General features: G+C 36.0%; 1 protein-coding gene across 1 annotated transcript in view; it reads left to right on the forward strand.

Moving 5' to 3' along the window:
- LOC120415091 (ecdysone receptor-like) overlaps nucleotides 1-15,366 on the forward strand; it is a 363,558-nt gene that overhangs the window by 22,153 nt on the left and 326,039 nt on the right. Inside the window, 1 exon segment of the mRNA XM_039576510.2 lies at nucleotides 5,658-6,699. The gene's annotated coding sequence lies outside the window, so the exon portion shown is untranslated.

Here is a 15,366-nt window from a genome sequence, read left to right on the forward strand (position 1 = left end):
AAAAAAAAGTTCTCCGATCGGGATCAAAATTTTTCTAGGGTTTTCTTGGCCAAAATAATTTTCGTCATTTTTCGCAAAAACCACTTTTTTCAAAAAATCATATCTCCGCGTCATTTCATCCGATTTTAGCTGTCTTAGACGCAAAAGAAGGATGATGAGAAAATTGTGATCTAGTTTTTAGTTTTATCTATTTCTATCCCCTTTTCCTAGCAAGTTTAGTATGTTTTTTTCTTAATTTTTCTTAATCTTGATAACACCTTTATTTACAAGCAATAACTGTTCCAAAATGAATTATGATGTAACACACAGCTGAAAGGAACTCCAAAACTCTGTTTTGTACCTCAAAAGAACATATTGTATCTAGATTATTCACCAATAAAACCGAATTTGAATTTGAATTTGAAAGGTGATGAGTTTGGCTATTTGAGAAAAATAGTAAAAAGTTTCAAAAATCAAGCTTAACATTTGAAAAAGTCGTATGAAAGCCTAAAATGGCGTTTTGACCGTGTCTGGACCAAAGAGCCTTTGTCTGAAAATATTTTTATCGGATTCCTCGGAAAATTTCACTTAAAATAACAAAAAGTTGGCGATGTTGAACCGTACGTCTCCGAGATATGATTTTTTGAAAATAAAAACTGAGTTTTTCGACGGCCACGCGCAAGAACAGGAAAATGACGAAATCGGCAAAAAATCAACATATTTCACTAAAACTGCGATAACTTAAAAATTTCAGCGATGACCTGTACATGTTAGGGTACCATAAGTTGCGTATTTTAATTACAAAATTTGTGGTACCCTTTGAATTTAAAAAAAAAATTAAGTTATCGCAGTTTTAGTAAAAAAAGTTGATTTTTTGCCGATCTCGTCATTTTCCTGTTTTTGCGCGTGGCGCGTCGAAAAACTCAGTTTTTATTTTCAAAAATTATATCTCGGAAACGTACGGTTCGACATCGCCAATTTGTTGATATGTTAAGTGAAATTTTCCGAGGAATCCGATAAAAATATTTTCAGACATAGGCTCTTTGGTCCAGACACGGTCAAAACGCCATTTTAAGTTTTCATACGACTTTTTCAAATGTTAAGCTAGATTTTTGAAACTTCTTACTATTTTTCTCAAATAGCCAAAATAATCACCTTTCTTTTGCGTCTAAGACAGCTAAAATCGGATGAAATGACGCGGAGATATGATTTTTTGAAAAAAGTGGTTTTTGCGAAAAATGACGAAAATTGTCATTTTTCGAACCACCCTAGCACGATGTAGGTCACCCTAATGGCCAAACAAAAAAAAATACGGGTCTAATTATTTTGGCCAAGGAAACCCTAGAAATTTTTTAAGCCCGATCGGAGAACTTTTTTTCGGTTTAGGCTCTTTTCAAATGGAATTGCTGTATATCTAAAAATGTGTACGGTAGTCGAGCTCGTCCCAGCGTCAAACGCGTTCTGACCTGAAATCCCTTTGGCCAGTTGTCGCACTTACATCAATTTTCAGGCTGTGTCAAGATAGCACGACAAGATTGAAACTTCTTTCATATGAAAAGTGACAAAAATACATTGAGTTTAATCAAATGACCCCCTTCTAATCCATGCTGTCGTCAAAATTAACCTTGTATCGTTCCGTATCTTCATTTGAAGCTCTCCACACCGTTGATTTTTATTGTTTTTTGCTATCATCATTAGCATCAATCCGTCAGTGAATTAATCCGCATGCTTCGTGCTGCCGGTGTCAGATTTTCCCTTTTCATACCGAAACTGAGCGCGTTCACGCGAACTTCAAAACGGCTGTGTGTTTGTCTGTGTAAGCCACTTTACATTTTTATGGCTACTTTTTTTGCTGCTTTTGTTTGATTTAATTGTGTCAATGACTCTCACTCTTGTGGTGGGGGAGAGCAGCCTCCCCTGACTGAGGGGGCTCTTTTCCGGGCCTCGCTGGAGTATATGAGAGTGAGAGAGTATTACTTCGGACACTGTAAAGCGGTCACGTTTTGGACTGTCCGTGTGTCTTGGTGGTGACGATGGTCAAGGCTAGCGGACGATCGCTGTGGTAGTTACTTCTTTTTTGTGGTGGAATTATGGCCGAATAAATTTATCAGTTTAATGGGGAAGCACGAATCTGGAATACAAATTTGATGATAATTTACTGCCCGAGATCAACAAATGTGATTTACTTAATCAAAGATTATGCTTTTAATATTCTGAATTAAAACGATTTAATCTTTTCGTTTTGTTGATATCCTCAGAAAGCGTTCTCTTTTCCACTCTACAAACCTACATTCACGAGCTTATCGTTCGATTTTCTTGTATGAGCTGCTAATTTTCCCTCATCCCACTTCGCACAGATAAAAAAAAAAACTCTTCTCCACCCAACTCCCACAACACCAGTAGCCGGGGCCCGATGGAAGTTGCAGTTATTCAACTGTAAATCGTATTACACCATCAGTCCATTCGCAAACACACACAATACTACATGAATCGCGCGGTACAATTCCGTTCCTTTGCCGAGGCACTTTTACTATTACCACCTCCACCAGCACCAATTTGCTTCTCCACCTGTTGGCGTTGTGGAGCAGCAGCCTCTTCAAGCATAACAATTTTTCCTGGTTGTGGCGCGCTCAACAACACCAATACCACACCGATTGGTTGGCGGAATGTGGCGCTAGAAGTCAAAGAGATTGGTGGCGTTTGTTGTGTGGCCGTGTGATTTTACTAGTTTTGCGAGTAATTTTGAAGAAATGAATTTATCCGTTGAAAATCATGCAAAGTTTTCTGGAGATGCCAAAACTCAAACCCAAGTATACAGTAAATCATGGTAATATGACATCTGGGAAAAAGTACATACATTCATGCCCCGGCTTTGCACGCCTCGATTTGGCACTGCCCCGGTTATGATTCGTTCAGTTGCCTCGGTTAAGCACGACCCAGTGCTTAACTGAAGTACAGAGCTTATGGGATTTTGGCTATATGGGAGACATTGGCTATAATCCTATAAAAATCATCCAAACTTCAAATAAATATAGTGTTTTGGAATTGGGATGATGTTAGCTATCCATTGCAATTGTAATTACATGAAATTTTTCACAAAAAATACGTATTTTGCCTGTATTTTGAAAATGCAATGTTTCTCGAATAAAAAAATATTGTTTCTGATGCACGGACATCAAATGATCGGGATTTTTTCATACATTTCGAAAAAAATAACACACATTTTTTTAAAAACTCAAAATTTTCATAAAATTTCGTATTTTCTGAAAAATACTCAAAATTTCAGTTTTTTACAATATGGGTATCAAATGATCGGGATTTTTCCATGCATTTCAATAGTAATATTTTTTTGTCAAAATTTACACAAAACTACGTATTTGCTGAAAAATACTCAACATTTCAGTTTCTTAAAAAATGGGTATCACATGATCGGGATTTTTTATACATTTCGAAAGTCATAACACATTTTTTAATCACTCGAAATTTTCACAAAACAACGTATTTTCAAAAAAAAAAACACTAAAATTTTCAGTTTTGTACAAACACGAATCCGATTATATGATACCAATATAACAAAAACTGAATTTTTCAGTATTTTTTAAAAGTACGTAGTTCTGTGAAAATTTTGAATATTTAAAAAAAAATCTATCGAAATGAAAAATTCCAGATCCCATTTTGAACAAAACAAAATTTTAGCATTTTAAAAAATTCCGAAGTGTATGTTTTCAAAAATTTGTGTAATAGCTTTCGAATGTATGAAAAAATCCCGATCATTTGATACCCATATTGTAAAAACTTAAATTTTTGGTATTTTTCTGAAAATACGTACTTTTGTAAAAATGATAGTGGGTAATTCTCCGCCAACTCACACAGCAGTTGCCCCGACCCCTCTTCGATTTGTGTGAAACTTTGTCCTAAGGCGTAATTTTTGTCCCTGATCACGAATCCGAGGTCCGTTTTTTGATATCTCGTGACGGAGGGGCAGTACGACCCCTTCGATTTTTTAACATGCGAAAAAAGAAGTGTTTTTCAATAGTTTGCAGCCTGGAACGGTGATGCGATAGAAATTTGGTGTCAAAGGGACTTTTATGTAAAATTAGACGCCCGACTTGTTGGCGAACTCAGATTTCCGAAAAAACGTATTTCTCATCGAAAAAAACACTAAAAAAGTTTTAAAAATTCTCCCATTATCGGTTACTCGACTGTAAATTTTTTTGGAACATGTAATTTTATGGGAAATTTGATGTACTTTTTGAATCTACATTGACCCAGGAGGGTCATTTTTTCATTTAGAACAAAAATTTTCATTTTAAAATTTCGTGTTTTTTCTAACTTTGCAGGGTTATTTTTTAGAGTGTTACAATGTTCTACAAAGCTGTAAGGCAGACAATTACAAAAATTCTAATATACAGACATAAGGGGTTTGCTCATAAACATCACGAGTTATTGCGATTTTACGAAAAAAAGTTTTGAAAATGTTGATCATGGTCGTTCATTGTCACCCGCGACAGACACGGACGACGAAACAAAGAGAAACGCAAAAAGTAACTTTTCAAAACTTTTTTTCGTAAAATCGCGATAACTCGTGATGTTTATGAGCAAACCCATTATGTCTCCGTATCAAAATTTTTGTAATTGTCTGCTCTACAACTTTGTAGAACATTGTTACACTCTAAAAAATAACCCTGCAAAGTTAGAAAAAACACGAAATTTTAAAATGAAAAATTTTGTTCTAAATGAAAAAATGACCCTTCTGGGACAATGTAGATTCGAAAAGTACATTAAATTTCCCATAAAATGATATGTTCCAAAAAAAATTTCAGTCGAGTAACCGAAAATGGGAAAATTTTCAAAACTTTTTTAGTGTTTTTTTTCCATGAAAAATACGTTTATTCGGAAATCTGAGTACGCCATCAAATCGGGCGTCTAATTTTACATAAAAGTCCCTTAGACACCAAATTTCTATCTCATCACCGTTTCAGGCTGCAAATTATTGAAAAACCCCCCTTGTTCGCATGTTCAAAAATGGACCGCCTCTCCGTCACAAGATATCAAAAAACGGACCTCGGATTCGTGATCAGGGACAAAAGATACCCTTTAGGACAAAGTTACACGCAAATCGAAGAGGGTCGGGGCAACTTTTTCCGATTTCGTGTGAGTTATTAGAGAATTACCCATTTTTCATTCAGTGTATTTTTTTTTTCAAAAAGCTCGTCGAATTTCTACAAGTTTGTCTTTGACCACTTTTTGATACTATGTAACGGCTTAGAGATACAGCAATATTTAATTTACAAAATACAAAAATATTTAAAACCCTTACGCCCTTCTTTTAGAGTGTAACAACTTTCTACAAAGTTGTAGAGCAGAAAATTACAAAAAAAATGATATACAAACATAAGGGGTTTGCTTGTAACCATTACGAGTTATTGCGATTTTACGATTAAAAAAAGTTTAGAAAAAGTAGGTTGTGTCGATCTTGGCCGTTCATCGTCACCCGCGACAGACACGAACGACAAAACAAAGAGAAATGCAAAAAGTAACTTTTTTTTCGTAAAATCGCGATAACTCCAGTTTGTATGTTGAACTCAAATTTATAATTTTAAAAATTACTCATTGTTTAGCCCTAACATTTTAATGCAAACATTTTCTAAATATTTTCATTCTCTTTTTCCTTTCAGATTGACAACTCCAACCAACCAGTGCTGCCATCCTGTGAAGAATCAAACTCGCTAATCAACCAGTGAAAGTCAACACTGTTCAGTTTTTGGTGTACTTAAATCACCAATTGAAGAAGAAGAAACGAGGGTTCTCACTATTTTTCCAGTGTTCGAACCCCCGCTAGTCGACGTGCGCACACTTCGCCCAGGCACCTTTAGTTTGTAATCTCATCGATAATACTAGTAAGCTTACGTGTCAAGTAAATCTTCACTACAGAGTTTAAGTGTATTATTGCTAAAGTGCTTACCGATAAGGAGTAAAAAATAAGTGATAAGTGAAATCAAGCATCGTCATAACCGATGAATCTCCAACACTGCGAATAATGAAAAAACAAGAAAAAGTGAACATTTCTGTCGAATTTCGAGATCCAAGTGAAGAAGAAACACAACAAAACATAAGTCCAGTGTCCCTTTTCGCCATTAATCGCAGGAAAAAAACGAAAAGCTTCCCAAGTGTAAATATAATAAAATAGAGGAAAAACAAACAAATATCGCAACAGAGTGAAGCTCCAGCAAATATTTAGCAATCAAATAGTTGGTATCGTCATCGTCGAAGAAAAAGAAGGAAGAAGAAGCACACCTCTCACAGTGAAAAACGGTGGAAAAATAAGCAAAAACGAAAACCAATCGAAAGCGAAGAAAAGTGTTCAAGTTTATGATTCGGCTGTCTGTCTGTCTGTATAAGTGAGAGAGCGTTGTGTTAGTTTTGTTTTCCTGCACTGGAAAAGTGACCGAATTTATGTGTGGCACTTTTATTGTGGAGCAGCTATATTTGATGCGGCCGGAGGCGTAATAAATGGCCAAATTTAGGAGGCCGTTTTAATTAGTATCTACGAAAAAAGGGAAAACCACTCACGACTGCTGTCTGTTTGGAAAATACACTTGCCGGTGGTGGAAGAAAGTGGCATTTAAAGTGGAACGTGACACGGTCGGGGGTTTTACTTTTATTTTGGAGCTGAGCGGAATTTTTCAAACGTTATGTGAAGGCTGGTGGAAAGTTAAGGTAGGTTTAAAAACATTTTAAAAGTCGATATTAATTATAAAGAATTTGGTTTAAAACAATTTTCTGTTGATCGTACAACTAAATTTAGTTGTAACTTAAGGTATCGTCAACTGGAGCAAATCGGGACTGCAATCGAAAACCCCAAAAAATCAGATATTGTGCTAAAACATTGTGATAAAACAAAAAAAAAAGTTTGCACGATTTGCTCCTAATGACGGTGTTTCAAATATTATAAATCTGACAGGATTGAAGAAACTAAACTGGTCAATTTGTTAAGCATTTCTCGTTTATGGGATTTTTGCTATATGGGAGACACTGGCTAAAATCCTGTGGAAAATCGTCCAAACTTCAAAAAATTATAGTGTTTTGGAATCGGGATGATGTCATCTATCCATTCCGATAATTAAATGAAAATTTTCACAAAATACGTATTTTTCCTGTATTTTGATAATGCAATGTTTTTCGAAAAATACTCAAAATTATTGTTTTTGCTATAAGGGTATCAAATGATCAGGATTTTTTTTATACATTTCGAAAATTATAACACATGTTTTTGAAAATATTCAAAATTTTCATAAATCTACGAATTTTGAAAAAAAAATACACAAAATTTCAGTTTTCACAATATGGATACCAAATGACCGGGAATTTTTCATACTTATCGATAGAAATAATATTTTTTGTGAAATACTTATAATTTTCACAAAATTACGAATGGCGAAAAAATACTCCAAATTTCAGTATTTTACAATATGAGCATCAAATGATCTCGAATTTTTCATACATTTTGAAAAAACACTCAAAATTTCAGTATTCTACAATACGGGTATCAAATGATCTTGTATGTTCTTTTTTTAAATTTTTCTTACTCCTGTTAGTGCCTTAGTTAAAGAAATAATTGTTCCAAAATGGATTATGATGCAACACACAGCTGAAAGGAACTCCAAAACTCTGTTATGCACTTCAAAATAACTCATTGTATGTTGATTATTCACCAATAAAACCGAATTGAATTGAATTGTATCAATTGATCGGAAATTTTTCATACATCTCGATAGTAATAATATTTATTGTGAAATACTCAAAATTTTCACAAAATTACGTATTTAGATTTTTTTTCTTCAAAAATTTTGTAAAAAGTTTTAGTATTAAAAAAAAATTATTACTATCAAAAGTTATGAAGAATTGGGTCCTTAAATGAAGTTTAAATTTGCGATATTATTGCTCATAACGATAGAGCTTATTTTTCTGAGTACAATGACCCTTTGAACGACCGCAAAGGATTTAAAATGGATTTTTAATTGAATTTTAAAAAAATAACTTCACGGTCCTTCTTGACAGAAAAGGTCCTACTTGACAGCTCGTTCCAAGGAGACCATAGTTGATCCATGGAAAAAATGTTGTCTTGTCAATATTTTTTTTTTGCATTAAAATGAAAAAAAGTGATCAGAAATGGTTTTTAACCGTGTTTTGTACCGTTGTACATAAAAATTTACATAGGGCTTTAGTACCCAATTTCCGATCATTTGTTACCCATATTGTAAAATACTGCAATTTTGAATATTTTTTTCTCGAAAATACGTAGTTTAAAAAAAATAGTATATCTATCGTAATGAATTAAACAATTTCCGATCATTTGATACTCATATTTTACAATACTGAAATTTTGAGTGTATTTTCGAAAAAACGTAGTTTTGTGAAAATTTTAAGTATTTAAAAAAATGGTTTTATTTACGAATATTTGAAAAACCCGATCATTTGATACCCATATTGTAAAAAACTGAAATTTTCAGTTTTTTTCCCGAAAATACGTAGTTTTGTGAAAATATTGAGTATTCAAAAATGTGTGTTACAACTTTGCAATAGATAACTGACATCGTTCCGATTCCAAAACACTATAATTTTTTAATGTTTAGATGATTTATCATAAGATTATAGCCAATGTTTCCCATATAGCCAATATCCCATAAGATCTGTGCCTCAGTTATGCATACAGATTTGAAATTTCTAATACTAAATTAATTGTACAAAACAAATAAGCCTCGGACGACCTCTAGGGGAGCGTCCATAAAAAAAGTTACTTTAAAGGTATTGTGATCCTTTTCTGCAAACCAGGATTTGGTCACTGTGGCCACCGGGAATCTGCTACAACCGAAAAAAAGACCTTTTTGAGATTCCAAATTTAACGACCTGTATCTCCGGCAAATTTGAACAAATCAGGATGCTCCGGGTTGCATTCGACAGGTATTTTTCTATAGGGGGAGAGGGGGTAATATGCACCCCCTAAGGGAAAACTGTGATTTCTCAACCATTACAGCATTACTTTGGAAGAATTTTGTTCGATGTTCTAAAACAACTATTATTCTTCGTCATCCATGTGAAAAAAGTCTTAAAAACCTCAGAATTCTTCGAAAATATCAAATTTCTGAAAATATTTTTGATATATTTCAAACAACCAAGCGGGGCAATATGCACCGCAACATTGGGGCGAAATGCACTACAACAACGGGGCAAAATGCACCATAAGATAGATGAAGTTGATCCATAAAACTTCCTAAAACACAATATGCGATTGACAGAACCGTTCTGGAGTGTTACTGGCCAGTTCCGGGTAACTTGGAACCAGTTCCCGGGTACACGATGAACGAGCAAATTGATTTTTTTTTTGTGAAAACTCATCATGTTGCACATCAAACTTCATGACATTAAAAGATACGTCAATCTACGGTCACGCCGTCGTTCTCTGACTCATCCTGGCTAATCTGGAACCGGTTACCGGTGGTCCCTTGAGGACTTTTCTAGAATTTGAGAGAATCCCTATCATCCTACATATCAAACTTCAATGTTCGTCAGAATAAAAGGAACGTGATTCGTAGTTCTGGATGACTTAAAATTTAAATGTTTCGATTTCTTGACAAATCACTCGCAGAACTCTGTAATCTCAGCCCGAATCGGAAAACACCGCTCTGACCCAGTTCAGTCAATCACTCCCGGTCAATCAGATTAAACAATTAGCTGACCGTTTTGTGATCCGAACTCGCTGATAGTGGTGCAATAAACCGGCCAATTTAATCAACAACCAATCTAACCGGAGTGAAACTACGATCAATTCCGGATTGACACTGCCGCGGTAAACTAGCAATCAACCCCCTTCATCATCACAAACCGCGACGCCAAAATCAGGAAATGGGATGAATATCGATTTTATGCCTAGACCACCGCGAGGAACGCAGTTTCGTATCACTAGTTACGAGGAGGAGATGGAGGTTTGCCGGGCAAAATCGAAAGTCCGGAGCAAAAAATTATGCAGACCAGCCGGCGACGACCCGGCTCGACCAAATTTTGGCAGCAGGTCAAGCCTGGTTGTTTGCACTTGGATGAGCAAAATTTGATTATGTTGTTCACGCTGGAAGGAGGGCAGCGTTTGACACTTGAAAGTGGAAAATGTTACAAATTTGTTAGAAGCTGTGAAATTTAGTCAATTTGAGCAAGTCATGTTATTCCATGCAGCTTCTATCAGCGATGCGTCAAAAGTGAGCATGTATTGGTGACATTCCGTTCGATTTGACACTTTCAGTCAGATCTTTTTCGTTTGGGTGTAGGCTGGATGTTTGTGAGGATAGTCCCAGTAAACGCCAACGCAGTCTTCTTTGAACTCATCAAGAGTATCCCTCAAAGCTGATGCTGCTGATGATGATGAAGAAGACTAAACCATTACGATGCCGCCACTGCCGTCGGCCACTGTTAGTGGGTCAGACTGATCGAACTGCCTTTCGGGGTGCGTTTATTTTTCTCAAAAATAAAGCATCGTTTTGTTTGTGCTTCACCACCACCTACAGTTCTAATGCACTGCCACTAATACTAACGACTCTACGACTGTCATCTTTCTCGTTTACCATTTGCGTCTCTGTTATTTATGCTTCGACTGGCGCTATAAATAGCTCATCACTTCGAACTCGAACACGTTGCGTCTACTAACTGAAGACCACTAGTCAGTTCGTGTGTTTGTGTGAGATTTTCTAGCACCGAAATGCGATTTCATTATCTTAATGTGTTAAATGCACTCTGAGATGGGATTGGCTCTTGTAAAATGATGCTATCTTGACATATTTGAAATTTTGACGATTTTGATAAAAACAAATCTTTTATCATAACTTCATTGAGTTTAAAAAAATTAAAAATCCAAATAATTTATTTATTAGTGATTTATGACAATTACTCACAACGCCTACCAACTAAGTTAGTGTCGGTTTCTCTTGTGACGCAATTTCGTAAGCGTACGGCAGATGGTTTTTGGGGGAGAGGTGAAAATCGAGTTCAATGGCTTCGTTTAGTGGTGGAGCTCTAACAGTAGTAGTAGCGTAGAGATTTATTGATCAAGATTGTGAAAAGTAGAGCAAAGCATTAGTGGTGGGTTGGGGAGGATTAAAAACGGTTCACCGGCATCAATGGCTAGGATTTCCGCGAACCAAAACAAACAATTCTAGAGGAATAAACGCTGGGGCGTAAACAAACGTGACTTGCAATCGTTTTTAATATCAACAAAGAAAGTTGAGTTGGCTTAATGTTTTCTTAAATGTGAACAAACTCATCTGAAAACACTTATGTTTTATTTTATTTACTTCAATATATATAATAGTTATTATGTTAAAATTGAATAAGTTCACAATCGCTCAATGGTTTTTATTAAGAATGTGTTTAAAGCAAGTGTAACATCGCAAAACGACTCTCAAAATATAACACTCCTATTCAAAATAGCAAATTGTACTTCATATGGGTAATTCTCCGCCAACTCACATAGCAGTTGCCCCGACCCCTCTTCGAATTACGTGAAACTTTGTCCTAAGGAGTAACTTTCGTCCCTGATCACGAATTCGAGTTCCGTTTTTGATATCTCGTGACGGAGAGGCGGTACGACCCCTTGCATTTTTGAACATACGAAAAAAGAGGTGTTTTTCAATAATTTGCAGCCTGAAACGGTGATGAGATAGAAATTCGGTGTTTAAGAGTCTTTTATGTAAAATAAGACGCCCTATTTGATGACTCAGAATTCCTAAAAAACGTATTTTTCATCGAAAAAAAAACACTAAAAAAGTTTTAAAAACTCTGCCATTTTCCGTTACTAGACTGTAAAAAATTTTGGTTCATGTCATTTTATGGGAAATTTAATGTTCTTTACGAATCTACATTGACCCAGAAGGGTCATTTTTTCATTTAGAACAAAAATTTTCATTTTAAAATTTCGTGTTTTTTCTAACTTTGCAGGGTTATTTTTTAGAGTGTAACAATATTCTACAAAGTTGTAGAGCAGACAATTACAAAAAAAAATGATTTATAAACATAAGGGGTTTGCTTACAAACATCACGAGTTATCGCGATTTTACGAAAAAAAAGATTAGAAAATGTTGGTCGTCGTTGATCATGGCCGTTCATCGTCACCCGCTACAGACACGGACGACGAAACAAAGAGAAACGCAAAAAGTAACTTTTTCAAAACTTTTTTTCGAAAAATTGCGATAACTCGTGATGTTTTCAAGCAAACCCCTTATGTTTATATATCAACATTTTTGCAATTGTCTGCTCTACAACTTTGTAGAACATTGTTACACTCTAAAAAATAACCCTGCAAAGTTAGAAAAAACACGAAATTTTAAAATGAAAATTTTTGTTCTAAATGAAAAAATGACCCTTCTGGGTCAATGTAGATTCGTAAAGAACATTAAATTTCCCATAAAATGACATGAACCAAAATTTTTTACAGTCTAGTAACGGAAAATGGCAGAGTTTTTAAAACTTTTTTAGTGTTTTTTTTTCGATGAAAAATACGTTTTTTAGGAATTCTGAGTCATCAAATCGGGCGTCTTATTTTACATAAAAGACTCTTAAACACCGAATTTCTATCTCATCACCGTTTCAGGCTGCAAATTATTGAAAAACACCTCTTTTTTCGTATGTTCAAAAATGCAAGGGGTCGTACCGCCTCTCCGTCACGAGATATCAAAAAACGGACCTCGGATTCGCGATCAGAGACAAAAGTTATCCTTTAGGACAAAGTTTCACGCAAATCGAAGAGTTGGTAGAGAATTACCATGTATAACATTAATTTAATTTAAATTAAATTAAATTTTATTTAATGGATTCAAGCATGTTTTGGGGCTTTTCTGAAAAATCATCAATTTATGGTTTTTTCCATGGTTTTGATGAAGTGAAGTTTTTAACGTATTTTGCAACTCTAACCAGGTGATATTTTGTTCTAGAAATTCTGCTTGAACTGTTTTTATTTTTTTTAATTGTATTTTTTTTCCTAAACGCCTGAAAGCATTTTTTATTGTTTTTCTGTATGAGTGAATTGAATGTCTGTTTTTTCTACCTATAATGTTACTCTTACATTTCAAATTGGCAGTATGCAAATTACATTATTTCAGTCGAATGGACCTTCCTTAGGGTTGCGACGTGCCATTTTCATTTTAGAAATGCAATTAAAATTTTATTTCACCATGTTTATTATTATTGTTCTAACTACACAAAAAACTGCAGATTGCAAATCGACGGTGTCGTGCTAACTTGTCGCACGTCGCGTTTTGACGTTCCGATAAAAACGCGTTTTAATGTTTGACCTTGAATAAATCAAAACGAGAGCACGCAATGTAAACAGTAACAAACACTTTTTTTGGTTGACCATTCTGTGCATTGACCCGAAGTTTGGTTAAATTTGGTTGCTGGAGTTCCGAGTTATAATTATAAATGTTTACGGTAGTCGAAATCGCACTTGTGTCAAAAACGTTCTGATCTAAAATCCCTTTGTCCAGTTGTCGCACTTACATCAATTTTCAGGAAGTGACAAAGTAGCACGACCAGATTGAATCTTCTTTCATATGAAAATTGACAAAAATGCACGGAGTTTTTTCGGTTATTATTGAATATTCATAGAATTGAAATAGAATTATGGAGATCTGTGAAGGTCAAAAGGTGAGACATTGTGAGCTGCAGGAAATGTCGTTCTTAACTCAATTTGGCCCCAAAATGCACGTTCGACAAGTTAGCACGACAGCGAGGAAATAATTTGAAACTGCTTAAAAAAGGGTTTGATAAAGCACCGGAAACGCATTTTTTTATTGCCAACACACAAACCATCCGCAAAACAACCTCATTAGATCAAGATATCGGAGTACGCAAAACTCCTCCCAAAAACCCAAGCAAAAAAAACCAAACAACAAACCATAAACCCTGCACCGCGCCCTCTGTTATGTCTAGTCACGGTCTGCAAGGCAAAACAAAAAACTTTGGTAATCGAAAAAATACGCACGCGGTTCCGAGGGCAAAACAAAAATTGCTGCAAGACTGCAGTTTCTAATAACGCCCCTTGGTCCAAACCCAACGCCAAAGGAAATTGTAAATTCTAATAACGTTTCAACTTTTTTTTCGTGTTGCTTATTTGTACGCGCTCGGTTGCGTTTTCGTGCCTGGAGGTCATTTCGGGGGTTAGTAATTTAATTTTTGTTTTTCCATACCGAGTTGGAAATTGGAGTTGGCAGATAACGGACGGGGTACTTGGAACGCGAAGCGATTCAACAACGACTTTGGGGTGTTTTGGCTTAGCGTGTGCCATAACTGCGATGTTTAGGTAAATCGAAAGGGATATGTGAATCTAGCTATTAAGAGTGAGGACTGAGTCATTTCCTGTCTGACCGGAAAAGGGTACGACTGGAATGAATGAGAGGTAAGGGTACGACATATTCAAATTTTCAAGGTCTGCAAACGATGAGTAATGTCTGACATCGAGTCCATCTTATTTTAACGTATCAAAAATCCACGAACTTTTCAAAACTTTCTACAATGTCTAGTCTAATCCACCCTAGTCACGATGACCTGTCCCAAATTCTTCGTCGTTTGAAGAGTCAACCTTCTGCACACCAACAACAAACTCAGCTGGTCGACTCCCCAAATAAAACCGGGTCTTCACCGTGCCGTGCAGCATTGTGTGCCACACAAATTCACGACTTCGACCAGATTTAGCTGAACTTCGTCCGCATTTTTGAGACGCTCTCGTCGCCGACGCCGATTTTAGGCTCACCACACCGAATCTGGGACAAGAATCAGGAAAAGGTTAGCCGCGTGACATTCTATTCAAATTTAGAAGGGCCAGTGTTGCCAGCGCTGTTCGTTGATTACGATCGACAACACAACCCGTTGGTTGTATCGGCAATGACACTTGACATTTAACCAAGGTAGCTTTCACCTTAAGGTGAGACACCTCCTCGCACATCGCGCAATCTTGGAGCACAAGGTAAACAACGAAGGAGCGACGGCTGTTGAATTGATTTATCACGACCAACGGGCCACAAAAGCCCGCGAATATTGCTCATTTATCCGCATTTATCTCGCTCGGTGAGGCTTCTTTTGTGCTCGCAAAGTCTCGTGGTCGTCTTTTATTCGCCATCGGCGAGGCAGAGGCTGAGGGCCGTACTGCTCGTTGATGATGATATCTCGCCAACAAGCCGCGAAAAGGAAGGGGTTGGAATTCTATAAAATAAATATCAATATAATCAGCCGAAGCTAATAACAATAAGCACCGATCGTGCGCCGATTAATAAATAAATGATACCCATTTATAACGAGAGTTGGAAAACGAGCGCGAAGAAGACGAAAATGAAGAATTGGTGATCA

The sequence above is a fragment of the Culex pipiens genome, chromosome 2, assembly GCF_016801865.2.
Source record: "Culex pipiens pallens isolate TS chromosome 2, TS_CPP_V2, whole genome shotgun sequence".
NCBI classification, from domain to species: Eukaryota; Metazoa; Arthropoda; class Insecta; order Diptera; family Culicidae; genus Culex; species Culex pipiens.